This window comes from Herpailurus yagouaroundi, unplaced genomic scaffold (assembly GCF_014898765.1).
Source record: "Herpailurus yagouaroundi ecotype Mexico unplaced genomic scaffold, PumYag 222, whole genome shotgun sequence".
NCBI lineage: Eukaryota > Metazoa > Chordata > Mammalia > Carnivora > Felidae > Herpailurus > Herpailurus yagouaroundi.
In genome coordinates, this window is record NW_024412453.1 from 13453132 (window position 1) to 13468491 (window position 15360).

The 15360-nt window shown below is 42.1% G+C and overlaps 1 protein-coding gene across 26 annotated transcripts in view; it reads right to left on the bottom strand.

The window, feature by feature from the left end:
* The window catches only part of RBFOX1 (RNA binding fox-1 homolog 1), a 2071930-nt gene that overhangs the window by 95946 nt on the left and 1960624 nt on the right, over positions 1–15360 (bottom strand). The window lies entirely within an intron of this gene.

Consider the following 15360-nt stretch of genomic DNA (forward strand, 5'->3'; position numbering starts at 1 on the left):
ATTTACTTTGGTTCGCTGAGATCAATAAAGTTTAAAAGTAATTTTGGCATAATTTTTATTAAGCGTGACCATTTTGACTGGCAAACTGGTTATTCCATATTTTTGTTATATACTGCAGTCATAACTAAAAATGTATTACTATAGTTATAGTAATTACAGCTAAAAACAATACTTTCATTTTCTACACAAAAAAGGAAGCCTTTATTCAATATTTGCCAAAAAAAATTTTACACTGCATTTATTCCTCCCTAATAACAGGTGTCAGGTAGTATTATTCCCTCTTTAGAGACGGGAAAAATGGCACAGAACAAGGATGTCATTTATGAAAAGACTTATCATCAGTCAGAGGCAAATTCCAGGTGAGAAACAAGCTATCTAGACTTCTAGAACATTACTCATTTTATCAGTGACTCCTTACTTCCATTGTCACAGAAGGAGTTTTTAAGCATTGTTTTAAATTAGAATACAAATAGGAGGGACGCCTGGGTGGCTGGGTTGGTTAAGAGGCTGACTCTTGATTTCAGCTCAGGTCATGATCTCATGGTTCATGAGGTTGAGCCCCAAGCTTCAGCATGGAGCCTGCTTGGGATTCATTCTCTCTCTCTCTCTCTCTGCCCCTCCCCCACTCTCTCCCCCCTCTCTGCCCCTCAAAATAAATAAATAAACTTAAAAATATATAAACAGGAAAACATTGGTCCTAAATGAAAAAACTAGCTCTGAGCGGGTGACGGAGATAGTTCACTGAAAGAGGAACCCGCAAAGGTCCTTTTCATAGGAGGGGTACTTTAAGAAGGTGACTGGCAGTCATGCCCTGCCCTCAGTCCCCTGCTGGTTCTTATAATCACCTGCATCATCAAAACCACCTAGGGGATTTTTTAAACACAGAAAACCAGGTCCTACTTCCAGGGTTGCATTTTCAACAATGTCGCCTGTTGTCAGGGGACCACCCCTGGAGCAACAATGGAGAGCCAGTCCCCCAAACCTCAGTGGTGTGAGTGCTTGCCTTCCTCAAACGGGAGGTTTTCCAAGCCTGGGAGACTTTAGGAATCCCCTGGGAAGAATGTTAAGTCGTGTGCCTTCAAAGGCACCACTCCCAGGGAACGCCACTCGGTTGGTCAGAAATCTGCACTCCTGATCAGCAACCCAGGTGATTCTCCTGCTCCGTGGATGCACTTCGAATAATCCGGGCCTAAGGGCATCTTCCACAGGTGTAGGAAGAAAAAGTAAAAATGGCTGAATATATCTGGTCTGATAACTTGTGTGGGCAAAGAGATAGAGCCTATTTATTTTTTATCTTTGCGTTTTGTATGCTGACAACTTTTGTCTCTGCTTTTTTGGCATTTCGAACAAAGAGTAACAACACCCAGTCCTAACTAATCTGTCAAACTCTTTGGAGGTGGGCTGCTAAAGAAGGTATGCAAAGTCACCAACAGCATAATCCTAGGGAGGCCACACTTGATTTCCCATCCAGATGAAGACATTCTCATTTCTGCCCTACTTTTAGGGACTGAAGAGTGTTCCCTCCAAATTCATACAGTATAGTCCTAACCCCCAGGACCTCAGGACATGACTGTATTTGGAGATAGGCTCTTTACAGAGGTGATTAGATTAAAATTAAGGTAGACCCTAATCCCCTGTCACTGATGTCCTTATAAGAAGAGTACATTAGGACACAGACCATGTGAGGATTCGGGGAGATGATGGCCATCTACCAGCCAAGGAGAGAGGCCTTGGAAGAAACCAACTCTGAGCACCCTTGCCTCTAGAACTGTGAGAAAATAAATTTCTGTTGTTCAAGCCACCCAGTCAGTGGTGCCTTGGCATGGCAACCCCAACACACTAATACACCTGCCTGCCTCATGGGAGCTCTGCCCTGAGGATCAGTGAGGCTCTGTACTATGTGAGGGCCATTCAAGCAACAAACTTAGATGCTAGATATAGAGGTCTGGGAGGGAGCCATCTGGTCCCGGCCCATGGAGGTTATTGCCTCCAATCAACACATTTATCCAAAGTACCCCTGACCTGTAGATACCTTTCCCCCCACCTCAGTTATGCATTAAAAAATTGTTTTTAATGCTTATTTATTTTTGAGAGACAGAGAGAGACAGAGTACAAGCAGGCAAGGGGCAGAGAGAGAGGGAGACACAGAATCCGAAGCAGGCTCCAGGCTCTGAGCTGTCAGCACAGAGCCCGATGAGGGGCCAGAACTCATGAACCTCGACATCTTGACCTGAGCTGAAGTTGGACACTTAACAGACTGAGCTGCTCAGGCGCCCCTTTAGTTATGCATTTTTCAACATAGACCAGCATTCAGCTAATCCATGTAAGAGTATTTTCACAGCTAATACTTAATGCTTTTATACATGCCTGAAAGATGAGCCTCTCTGAAGGGTTATGGCCCAACTTTAAATACTGAGGTATTTGCATTTAGGCACAGATGTTGCAGAAAATGCTGTCTGTATATTTCAGTCTTATAAAGTGAATCATGTTTTAATTGAACCAGGGGACTTCCATAGTTAAAGGAGCCCTGAAGTGAATCTGTATACAGTATAAATAATCTCTCACTCCAATTTTCATAATTTGGATTTTCAAGTTTGGATTTTCATAATAATTAAAAAGAAACACATGATCTCTTCTTTTTTTTTTTTTTTCTTTTCACTTTTCTTTTTGACATAATTTCAGACTGTACCAAAAAAACAAAAACAAAAACGAAAAAAGTTCCAGGAATACCATACCAGGAACAAGATCTTTGTACGACTTCCTCCCTGATTATCTGTGATTAAAAAACTGCAACGACTTACTTGAACTGCTCTTATTTTTCTGCCACCAAAATTCTGGCTAAGAGTGGTTTTTACAGAAAATATTCAATTGACGCAATATGATAATAAACACATCAGTGGTAGCGATTCCAAAAGTTACTTATCAAATACCCGATAAGTACTAAGCAAACCCACTTGATGCTTCATTTGGATTAGTATCCCCTACTCTGAATCCTGTAAGACAGGTACTATCATCACATCTATTTAATAGATGAGGATACTGAGACATAGAGAGTTTTGCCCAAGGTCACACAGATAGAAATCTTACAGTGCTGAATGCAAGTCAAACCAACCAGATTCCTGGACTTATGGATTTAAGGCTCATCTTCTAAATCAGGTGGAGGCAAACTAGAGCCTTTTGGCCAAATGCAGCCTAGCACTGTTTTTGGATGGACTGTGATCTAAGAATGTTTTTTTTACATTTTTATATGGTTGAAAAGCAATCCATAGTATAGGACAATATTTGGTGACAAAGTGAAAAATCACATAAAATTCAAATTTCAGTATCTATCAAGAAAGTGTTCTTGGAATACAGCCACACTTGTTCCTTTACATGTTACTTACGACTGTTTTTAACCTGCAAGACAGAGCTGAGAAGTTACAGCAGACACCTTATTGCCCACAAAGGCTAAAATATTCACTCTCCAGACCTTTACAGGAAAGGTTTGCTGACCCCTGTTCTAATGTCCCCTTTCTGTGTGGAAGACACCAAAGGGACTGCATTAGTCCCTCCCTGGCAAGCTGTCACTGACTATTTCAGAGAATATCATTCGATCAGTACTTTCTAAAATTTAACTTTATTTCATTTTTGTTAAAAACAATCAACCCCCCAAATTTAAAGACATATTCTTTGAATGCTCGCCAAAATTTTCTTTCTGATTCATTGCTGTTCACGACAATAAAACAACAAGAAAAAAAATTGTCCTGTAAGATATTTGTGGAAGGCCAGCAAGGTAACCATAATGAAAACAATGGAAACACTTTTCTCTCCTAAGGTATTTGGCCTTCAGGGTTATGGCCCTTAGTATTTAGGTCAGGGCGACCTTAGATACAGCCTTGCTCCTAACATTCTAAGGGGTGCTGAATCACCTGGGGACGATTTTACAATGCATATTCTCATCTGCAGTGGGTCATGAGAATCTGCATTTCTAATCAGCTCCCAGGGGATGCCCTAGGCTGCTAACAATAGTAAAATGCTTAAGCGAAGTCAAGTACAGCTAATATTAATGATGCCACTGAGTTTCAGGTATTGAACCAGGTATGCCGTGCACACACTATGATTTTTTTTTTTCTTTTTCTTATCAAACCCACACAGAAAGTAAGGCCCAGAGAGAGAAAAATAGGAGACCAAACAAATCTGAGCCAGCTTGGTGCGACTCCAGAGCTCAGACTCACTAACGAAGCTCCATCTGCTTATTAATGGTGATCCTAGGTCTTTAGGTGTTGAAACATCCTCTCCGACAGTGGGGTGATAAATCTACCCCATTTGCACTAAAGCCACATCAAACAGTTCCACAGTTGCCTTCTGGCTGCAAACACCTGACTCTTCCAGGCTAAAAATGTTTGCTAGAACCTCATGATCACATTTAAGAATCTGTGATAGGGTTGTAAATCCAACCAAGGAAGCCTCTGGGCAGGATGTATCTTCTATAGATAAGAAAATCCCACTTGCAAGATCTCAGTAAGACAGGGAGGAAAGAAACACAGAGGGCGGAGAAATGGTGAACTCTCAAGGTCTCACAGTACAGCCGAAAAAGCATGAGCTTTGAGAGTTTTAACGCTGAGTTTTGTGTTCTGGCCTCACTAAGTGTAAGTTTCTTTGATCTTCTGCAAGTCCTTTAACATCCCAGACTTGGTTTTCACATCTGTAAAATAGGGACCAAAAAACCCTACTTCACTGAGAATTGAAAGGATCAGATCTGCTACACGGAAGGATTTGACAAATCGTGGATAGTAAGTGGCCTCAGTAATAAGAATTATCACTGAATAATATATATAAAGAACATACAGTATTATTATATTACTATGACTTTGAATCCCCAAATACAGCACTTTGGGACTACTTTTGTCTCACTGTTCCTTGAAGAATGGGGAAGCACGTTGACGGCTGCTGAACTGTGGGGTGTAGCCTCAGAATGCTACACATAACAATGAATGGAGAGCATTTTAAGGTTGGGAATTAATTGCCAACATTTACACTGGGGGAATTTCATGTCACAAGACAGGTGTCTGGCTTCTCTTGAGGAATCAGGAGATGGGGCTGCATGGGTGTGGGCCCCAAATCGCCTTGTGGCGGGGCCTCAAAGGGGGATGGGGAGAGGACACCCCTCCCTGGAACTGAGATGTGACCCTTTCAACTACATTCATCTTGCATCTCGTAAAGACATTTTACCTTGTAATCTATTATGAAGGAAACAAATGAGAAATTGCACTTCACCTAACATGTGTGGAGTTTACAAGTCTCTGCAAATCACCCAGACTGCCTTTCTCTCTCTCTCCCTCTCTCCTTCTCTCTTCCTCTCTCCCTGTTTCTCTCTTTCTCTCTTCTTCCTAGGGATAAGAATCTCAGAGATGCTGCAGAAGCCCCAACCCCCCCTAGATGGCTTTCCCTTGGGACCCCTCTTCTATTTCACTTGCTAGTACAGAGCTGTATTTTAGGGGGAACCGAAGTATTTGTGGAATGGGGGTAGAGATTCATCCAGAGTCCCCTTCCCATCCCAGTTTAGGTTTAAACTCCTGACCCCACTCTTTTGGTAAGAGCAGAAAATGTACTTCCACTTTGAATCTCCCAAAGAAAAATCAGATACATTTGTTTAAACAAGCTTCCCACACCGCAAACACACACACGCACACCCGTGGGCTGAAAGCAAATAGAATATTTCAGCTGGTGAAAACGGTTTTCAAAAATGACAAAATTAATTCAGAAGGTCTTTACAATATCATATGTCTATCAAACAAACACTAGAAACACACAAATAGACTCATCTTTTTTTCCCCCCAGAGGAAATATCAGTGATATTGGGGTGTTCCTGTTTTTAAAACGACACTGGGTTTAATATAATGGTAAGCGTACATCGATTAACCTCTGCGTTGGGTTTAAATGTAAAACCCATTAACTAATTTAATCGCCTCCAAAAAATAAAAAAAAAAATAAAAAAAAAAACAGCCTTTGGCATTATTCTCTGAATAATCCTTGTTCAGTCTCCGTAATGGTATACTGTTTAATGAAAAACTCATTAGATTGTAGCATACGGCATAATTAATTCTGCCTGATTCTTTTGGTGTGAACAGCTAATGCAGATGCTGGGTTCCATTTTCCATTGGCTTTATTAATTTTTCATAAACCAATATTTCGACTGTAATGGGTTGTAACAGGTCCACAGAAGTTCTAGAAATGCATTAACTGTCACCCACGTAGTTAATTTAAGTAGGATTTTGCTATTTGTGTTGTTGGTTCTTCAACACTACATTTTTAAAAGACGGCTTCATTTGATGCTTAGAGAATGATTATCTACATATAATTAACATACAGGGTATTAAACAATATTTGGCCAATTCGTCTTTATTTATATACAACTTAATTGGTCGGGCTAATAACACTGAACTATAAATTTTGACAAGCATGCGAAAAGTGGGAAGCACCAAAACTATGTGATTTATAAATGAATGGCAACACAAGTTAAAACATTAAAAAAAGAAAAATGAAATCGTGTCATTTTTAAAGTCTGCAGATTTGCTTTTCTAGGAAGAGATCGGGACAAAGCCAGTAAACAAGTTTTATAATAGCCTCCGTGTCAGGCACTGGCTTAGTAATCCTGGGGTCTGTCTGGAGCCTGATCTCTACAACGGCTGAGAAGTTGCTGATTCGGTTTAACCTCTTTCAGCCTTTTAGGGCTTGGTTCACATATTTGTAAGAGTCCTCATGATAAGACTATTATTTGTTTCAAGTGCAGATAGGAGTGCTAACTCATCACTGGGTGGTCTTGTTTGTTTTATTCTGTTTTAATTATCAGAGTTTTCAATGGTTGCCTGTCACTCAAACGACAGATTCCAGAATCCACATTCCTTTTATATAGTATTGTCAGGGCTTTTGCAACTTTTCTCTAGGAGGTACCCTCTGATCTCAACAGATCAGTACTTCTCAGCTTTGGGGGGGAACCTGATTTTGCCACAGAAATCTCTATATCCAGTGCGGATCAAGCACCTATATATATATATATTTTATTTTAATACTTCTCAATGGATTCTGCAGATAAAGGTTGAGAAACCCTTCTGGGTTCTACCAAACTCCTTCTAACTCACCCACCACAAAGATCTTTCTTCATTTTCTTCCCAGGAGAACTCTTCCTTATCCTTCAAAACCCAATTAATACCCCCTCTCTAGCTCCTAATGCAGAGAGGGTTGTTCTTTTTTTAGCATTCTGGTGGGCAGGCATCATCATTTATTATACATTAAGTTTATCTTTCTGCCGCTCTCAATGCTCTAAGGAACTTCAGAGGGATGAGGGGCTCCCCCAGTGCTTACCACACTACCTGGCATTTCACAGGCCTTCAGCACTGCGATTCTGCCCGCCCACACAGCTGCACATATTCACTGACTGGCCCTTTATCGAAGACATTTGCAGACTCCTGCCCTAAGTGAAAAGCCACACATTTTTTTCCCTCTTTCATAACTAAATCCAGCTTGATCTTTTCTCCTAGAACTAACACACGCAGTGGTAAGTCTCATCTTATACCTTCCTTCCTCCTGACCACTACATTCACGACCTTCTATATATATGAGCTCTGTATTCTGAGTTCACAACCAGCTTCTCCTTCTTCTCCCCCACCCGCCTCTCTCTCCTCCTTCTTCTTTTTCCTCCTCCCTCTCCCCTACTCTTTCTTCTTCTCCTTTTCTACCTCCTCGACCCCACCCCTCCCCCTCTTCCTTCTGTTGTGTAGGAAAGGGGTAACTCCACAGGTCTGGGCTGCTTAAACCCTGCACATTCCCCCCAGGATGCTTATCTTCAGGACTGGCCCTTGGACACCTCCTGGTAGATGAGTTGTAAACCCTTGGAATATTCTACCTGATAAAACTGTTTTGGGGTGCCTGAGGCCTTGGGCCACACAGTACCAGTTTGATAAGACAGTTTCTGGTAGCAATGTGATTTATGGTGAATACTTCCTTTTGCTCTTTGGGCTATGGTTTGAGTAGTTGAGGTCAGTCATACGGGGGCTCCACATCTATGGGGCTGCCTCCCAGGAAGCGGACTGACATCCAGCTGATGACACTTTGGGTTTGCCATCAGGCACCACTGCAGGGAAAGTTAAGCACATTGCGTACTTCCACTGGAAGGGTGCACCCAGAGGCTTTTGCCTGGTTTCTTCTGGATTCTAACTCATTTGCTCTTTTCCTTTGCTAATTTCTTTAAAAAAAAAAAGTTTATGTTTATTCATTTTTGAGAGTGAGAAAGCGAACATGAAAAGGGGAGGGGCAGAGAGAGAGGGAGACAGAGAATCTGAAGCAGGCTCCAGGCCCTGAGCTGTCAGCACAGAGCCCAATGTGGGGCTCAAATCCTTGCATTGTGAGATCATGACCTGACTGAAGTCGGATGCTTAACCGACTGAGCCATCCAGGTGCCACTTCCTTCGCTGACTTTTCATCTGTATCCTTTTGTAATAAATCAGAACTGTGACTAAAAGAGCCTTGCTGAGTCCCTAAGAGCACATCTAAGCAAACACAGAGCCTGATGATGGTCTCATGGATCCCTGACACAGTTCTGCAGCATACAATCAAGCTTTATGCTTTTTCCATTCTGGAGTCAAAAATCACAAAGTAATGCCCAGAAGAGGAAACATCTGAACGAAGGTCTCTTTTTGACTGCCACTGATGACTACAGATGCTCATCCATCTTTCGCAGGAGCTACTGGTAGGGCTTGAGAAAGATATTTGGTGCACATGTGACATTTTTACTAATCTGCTTCTGTCAGGACAGCGGTTCCCGACCTCAGCAATATCAGCATTTTACACCAGATCATTCTTTGTGGTGGGGGCTGTCTTGTGCATGGTGGGATGTTATGCGGCATCCTTGGCCTCCACTCCCTAGATGCCAGCAGCCAACACCCCATGCCCTCCCCCCCTCAATATGTGACAATGAAAAAAATGTCTCCTGGAATTTCCCAGTTCCTCGGGGGGGGGGGGGGGAGATGGCAAAATTATTGCCAGTTAACAATCACTAACCCAAGATACTGGATTAACTAAAGCATATGTGGGAGGTAATGTGTAATAAAATGGGATGGGCTTTGGAATCACTGAGATTTGGCTTTGGACTGAGCTCTTGAAGTTTTGAAGTCAACAGCCTTGTACAACATAACGTTACTAGATATCTCATTTATCTGCAGAATGAAGGAAATGACACTTGTCCTCCAAAGTTGTAATCTCTGTAAACATATGTGGAGATCCCAACGTGGAGTCTGGCGTGCAGCAAATAATATTACATGCACAGATACTTGTATTCATTTTCAGTATGTTCTATGACCTCCAGGATAGAAGACACGGCAGGCATATCCCAGTCTAGTCCTACTGAGTAAGCTGAACAAGGTAATGGAAAGTGTGGGCTCTGAGGTCAGAAAAAAAGACCTTTATATAAGAAACCTATTTTTTTTTTACATACTAGTTCTATGACATAAGGAATGAGATGAACTCTCCAGTAAGCCCTGGTTTCAAAATTTCCATACTGAAGAGAACGCTATAACATTTTTATGAGGATTCAAGGAGAGGCAAGGTGTTTTGCACGGTGCCTGGCTCGGGTCGGTGCCCAGAGCAGCTTATTTATTGTTGCTGATGTTTTGGGTTGCTCCCTTTGAAATCGATCCAGAGCCAGAAAGGCAAACCTCGTCTTTCTCCCATGGTGCCGACTCAGGGCTTCTCCTTTAAGAGTCCTGTCACTTCCTGCTTGGGGGAGGCCTCCTTGGTAGACTTGCCGTGCAACAGAATGAGAACTAATTTTATCGAGGAAGTGTAGTTCTGAGCACATAATCCAGTTCTGATCCTATTTGGAGATCAAAATTCCCCACAGATTCCGTCCAAGCTGAGCTGCATTCCTTCCGTGGGGCAGGGAAGGAAGGACACCGGTAAAAACTACGGCCGAATGTGGGCAGGGATGGAGTGCAATCTGATAAGACAGATGGGGAAAGGGGAAGAGAGAAGGCAAGTGAATTGCAACCAAAAGGGGAGGCGGAGGTAAACAGATGTACCAGATAAAGTCTTTGAAGTGGAATATTTCTAGGCTGAAAATCCTTTGCTTGGGGACTTCAATCTGGACTCTTCTGTTTCAGTTCACTGAAGTGCACTGCATTTGAATCTGGCAGATGTGTGAATTATACAAAACACTGCAGAGCCAAAGGTCATTGCTCTGAGTCTGGTCGAGGCTGGTCCTTTGGGTGGATGTGGGCATCGTTAGAGCCACTGGGGATGCCCGAATGTTAGCTGCTTTCAGGAGCTCCGAGTGGTAGCAGACACCTTGCAGACCCACATCACGTTCTTTCAGGATGCTAAGGTAGTCACCCCAAACGCATATGCTATACCCGGGATTTGGGCACATCATTCCAAGCCCAACCCAAGTCTGGGATGGTGGCCAATAAAAGGAAAGCAGCCTGTGTCAGGAACCCCAGGTATCACAGGTTCTGACAGTCTTACTTTTTTTCAGATGCTATTGTACCCAAATTGCAGGAGGGGAATTGGAAAGAAGTCCATCCAAAAGTGCGGCTAAAGGTCATTCTCTCTATGACCCCTTATGGGGGGAGCCACCAGGGGGGAGACCTACATCTACCTTCTTTTGACTCAATTCTTGTATGTGAATCATGGTTCACAGTGGCCAAAAGCCCATAGAAAACCAATACCTTTGTACGGGTAATCCAAGGTCAAATACAGCTGCCCTTTCGAGATAAGCAATCACAGAGTGCTCCATCCAACCTCTTCATTTTTAAACTTCATATTGAGATCCCAATCCACTTTCCCATCATCTAGCCTGATATCAAGGCATGTGGTCTGTGGGCAGGTTTTTACCGATGTGGACACAAACAATCTAGGGAACTTCGGTGATCACACTAATCTCCTATATTTTGATTTTACTTTACAGTCTATAAAATTCTTTTCCACCCATTATCTTATCTGATCCCTCCTATCACCCCAGGATAACCCAGTTTCAAGACCTGACCACCTTTAAAATGTGACTTTGCAGCCAAGCCTGCTTCTTTTAGTACTTCCCCCCACCCCCCAGTCTTGAAACCAGAAACATTTATTTTTAGGAGGAATGTCCAATTAAGGATCGCTTCCTACTCCCCCTTGCAAAAAAAACCCAAAACTGCTAATAATAATGGTATTCCCAGAAGAGAGTTCACCACCATCTTCACGGTTTCTAAGTTGATTCGCTCTGTATCTCTCTACTTTGTTGTCTTTGGGACCTAACCTGCATCTCAGGTTTGCATTGCATTGATAAGTCTTTTCCTTTCCCTATTGACTCGTGGAGTAATTTAACTCAATTCCAATTTTCCTTTGCAGGCGGGGTGTACAAACTCACATCCACGGAAGTGAGTTATGTGTGTTCAAGTGGTGCATCTTATGAATCTTGTTAAGCTTTGCCGCCTTATAGCCCCACTGATGGAATATTTAATCACAGAAATGAGTTGGCAGATATGATATATGGTGTGAGTGAGCTTCTCTGCCGTCTTACCGGCAATTGAGAAACGGACGAATTTGCCATTTGTCAGTACTGTGTCGACAACTGTGTATAACCTTCTGTTATTTATTTTTACTTTGTTTTACTTATGTATGAAGATTAAAGGTGCGTGCTTTCAATCAACAGTTTCATTGGCCAGATATCATGATTCTCCGTAAAAGGCACCACTGTTTTTTTTTTTTTTAATCTTTTTATTAGATAGTAACGGAACGGCTCACAATGAAGGGGGAACCCCTTTTGATGCCTCCTCATTGAGATGATTAGAAACACTATTTCTAATTATATTAAGTAACTTGAAGCATGCTACTGGGAACGCATAATTTGCAGGTAGTGTACTTTGATTTAATGCCTTCAATTTTTTTTATAAGTCTAAAATGGAATGGTCTTAGATGCTGGCTAAAGTCTTTGAGATCTACCTGGGCATTTTTTTTTAATTGACTTATCAATGATTTATCTTGAGAATAAGCCCCAAGGAGCCCAAGGATGATTAGATGTAAGCAAAATAATCAATGCCTTACAGCTTTGTAGGAAAACAGCCACTTGTCTTTGGAGGAGATTCATAGGATATGCCTATTTATGCATACCTGCTTCTGAAGACTAGTTTCAGATTGAGCGTTCTTCCAGGTAGGACTTGGTAAGAGTTCAGAAAAACACCCGAAATGAAAGGCCTTTCACAACGTCTTTCTAAATGCTTCCCCTGCTATGTGTGTGTGAGGGAGAGTGTGCGTCATAATTTATCAAAGCAAATTAATACTGTTCAGCTGGTAATTAAAGATCCTCATTAAGAGGTGCTTCTGCCCTCTCCACCCCAACCCTGCGTTAGCAATAAAAATGCACTCAGGGCGTCAAGAGGTTATATACGAAAATCAATAACCTGCCATTTTATAATTAAAGAGAAAATAAATGTTAGGGAAAAGTCCACTAAATTAGGAAAATTACCTTTAGGAGAGATTGAAAATATTGATTTTAATTTACAAAATATGTGAACTTTTCATGCCCCGTTCTGAGAGACAATTGGAGGCTGGGTTGTTAATTCTGCATAAGCTTCAGAAAATCGATAATTATACTATGGGAATATCATGATATTTGTCATTAACACAAAATCTTATATAGAAAAGTGCCTAATAAGCCTGGCTTTCTATCTCAGGCAGATACAGGGTTGGCTTGCTAAATATCCACAGCGAATCAATGACAAGGTCTTCATTTCGGCTTTGAGGCACGCTGGAAATTGCAAGAGAAATCCAGGCTGTGTTTATAGTTGGGGGAATTCACAAAGGCCCCTAAATCCTTAGCCGTGGATATTCAAGTGGATGACGTTAGTAAGTATACCTGCATAGGGAAATGAATACATGCCACATCTGCATTTGCATCTATGCATTAAGGTGCCCGTAACTTTTGACGTAAGCTAGCTAGATTCTCAGTGTTTATGGGTCTTCAAATATTTCAAAGGACTTGTTCTGGAGTGTTGGATTTGGAGCAACATTTCCGAATATCATGAACTCTGTTGACCTCCATATACAGATAATATAGGCAGAAAGAGAAAGTTTCTGATTATTAAGGATACCCCGGGTAGTAGCAACACTAACATGCATATACAGATTTCTCCAGTGACACTTACTCATGCCCCCCCCCTTTTTTTTAGATTTAAGTTTATCGGAGCATCTCGTAGAAATAATTATTTGGGTGCGTGGACTCCTTAAAACTGCCCCTGACAGAACCAGTTAACTCATCTGAATGTGGAGGATATGGTGGCCGTGGCTGTTGGAACAATCCAACATTATTATTTCACTCCTCTTCTTTAACTGGACTGGTTTGGACATAGAGCTGTAGTTGCCTGATCTACCACCACAGGCCACACTCAAGAAGAAGTATGACTTCTAGTATTCACACAAAAAAATAAAGAAGCCATATTAACCCGGTTGTAAAGAACCCAGGCTCTTGGTTTTACAGTCTAGCTAGCTTCTTACCCACTTGAAATCTTAGCCCTTTAGTGCTAAGGTAGTCTACGTACTTTATTTTTTTTTTAAGTTTATTTATTTATTTTTAGAGAGAGAGAGAGAAAGGGAGAGAACAAGCGGGAGAGGTGCGGAGAGAGAGAGGGAGAGACAGAATCCGAAGCAGGCTTTGCACCACCAGCAGAGATCCGGATGTGGGCCTCGAACTCACAAACTGTGAGATCATGACCTGAGCTGAGATCAAGAGTCAGACACTTAACCAACCACGCCACCCAGGTGCCCTCGTACTCTCTGTACTTTAGTTTTCTCACTTGGAAAACCGCCGTGAGGATTTAAATACATTAATTAAGGTAAAGTGCTTGGAACAGTGCCTGACCACGGATAATATTCAAGTAAATATTAATCTTTATTGTAACTTGTTCGTAGCCACTACTCCCATGATGTAACTTCTGCAGCTGGGCTCAGGGCTGATCTGAATGGCTGTTCTAACCTTCTAAAAGTCATGCAGGTTAATTTATTCTTGTACATACAAGTCAGTGTGAATGGATTCTTCTGTCCTGACGTCCTCTTCAATACCCACAGATACGCAGTGAGGTTTGAAATCCCTTCTCAAGGAGAGGTTTGGTGTTATTTTGGTTGCTTAGGTCAGATGACCAGAAACTAACTACACTGCATGGGACCAGAAACATGGACTTCTTCTCCCTATCCCAAGTCACACATTTATACCCTCTCTCATCAGATGACTTCTTGCTTCTTGTTCTGGACTCATTAATCTGGGGAGAGTAACGCCCTTATGGCAGAGAGGGGAACGTTCATTTATTTGCTTTCATTTGCCCAATGTTTATGTATTGCTTGCTATGCACCACTCTTCACATATTAACCCATTTAATTCTAATAAACACCTGTGAGTCTGTTACTATTATCATCTTCCGCTTAACAGATGAAGACACTGAGGCACAGAGAGGTTAAGTAACTTGCCTAGAGTCACACAGCTGGCCAGGATTTGAACCTGGGCTGAGTACAGTGTTCACATTCCCCACTTTGCTAAATGTCCTCTCAGTGGATGAGTTCCACCATACAATCATGGAAAGACTTACAGCTAAGTTTTTGCTCCCCCAATAAGAGTCAGCACAGCTGCTTTACAGGCATAGAGCTGCTGGACTTCACCCAGGCTTGGGGTAGAAACCACATGTGAGGAACAAACATTGCCTGTCCAAAATCCAGAACTCACCTATCATCTTGGGTCTTCCCAGATTTACCATTTTTTTCTTTGTCAGGTTGATTACTCTGCTGGATAGCTATCCGAATATGCCATATTCCCCTGTCATGCACTAGGGTTGATTCAGGATCAGAAAAATGACAGAAGGCATCCCGGAAGAAACCAAGCAAGGGGTAGGACTTACTTACCATCAAGAGGTCACTAAGTGAGTGGATCTAGACCAACGGGTCATTTATCTCTCCTTATTAAAGAGCAAGGGCCCCATCAAAGAAAGGGTTCTTTTCCATACCCGCGTGGAAACTACTAAAATTCTAAGGTGTTAAACGCAACCTTGTTTTTTATTTTTTTTATTATTTTTTTAGATGTTTTTATTTATTTTTGAGACAGAGACAGAGCATGAGCAGGGGAGGAGAAGAGAGAGAGGGAGACACAGAATCCGAAGCAGGCTGCAGGCTCTGAGCTGCCAGCACAGAGTCCGACGCGGGCCTCGAACTCACAGTGTGAGATCATGACCTGAGCCGAAGTCGGCACCCCAAACGCAACCTTGTTAATGGACAACACGATAACAGGCAGAACCAGTCTCAGTCACTGCTTCTTCTGGGTCATTCTCTCTCAAAATGTGATGACCAAGTTTTCGACACAGGTTT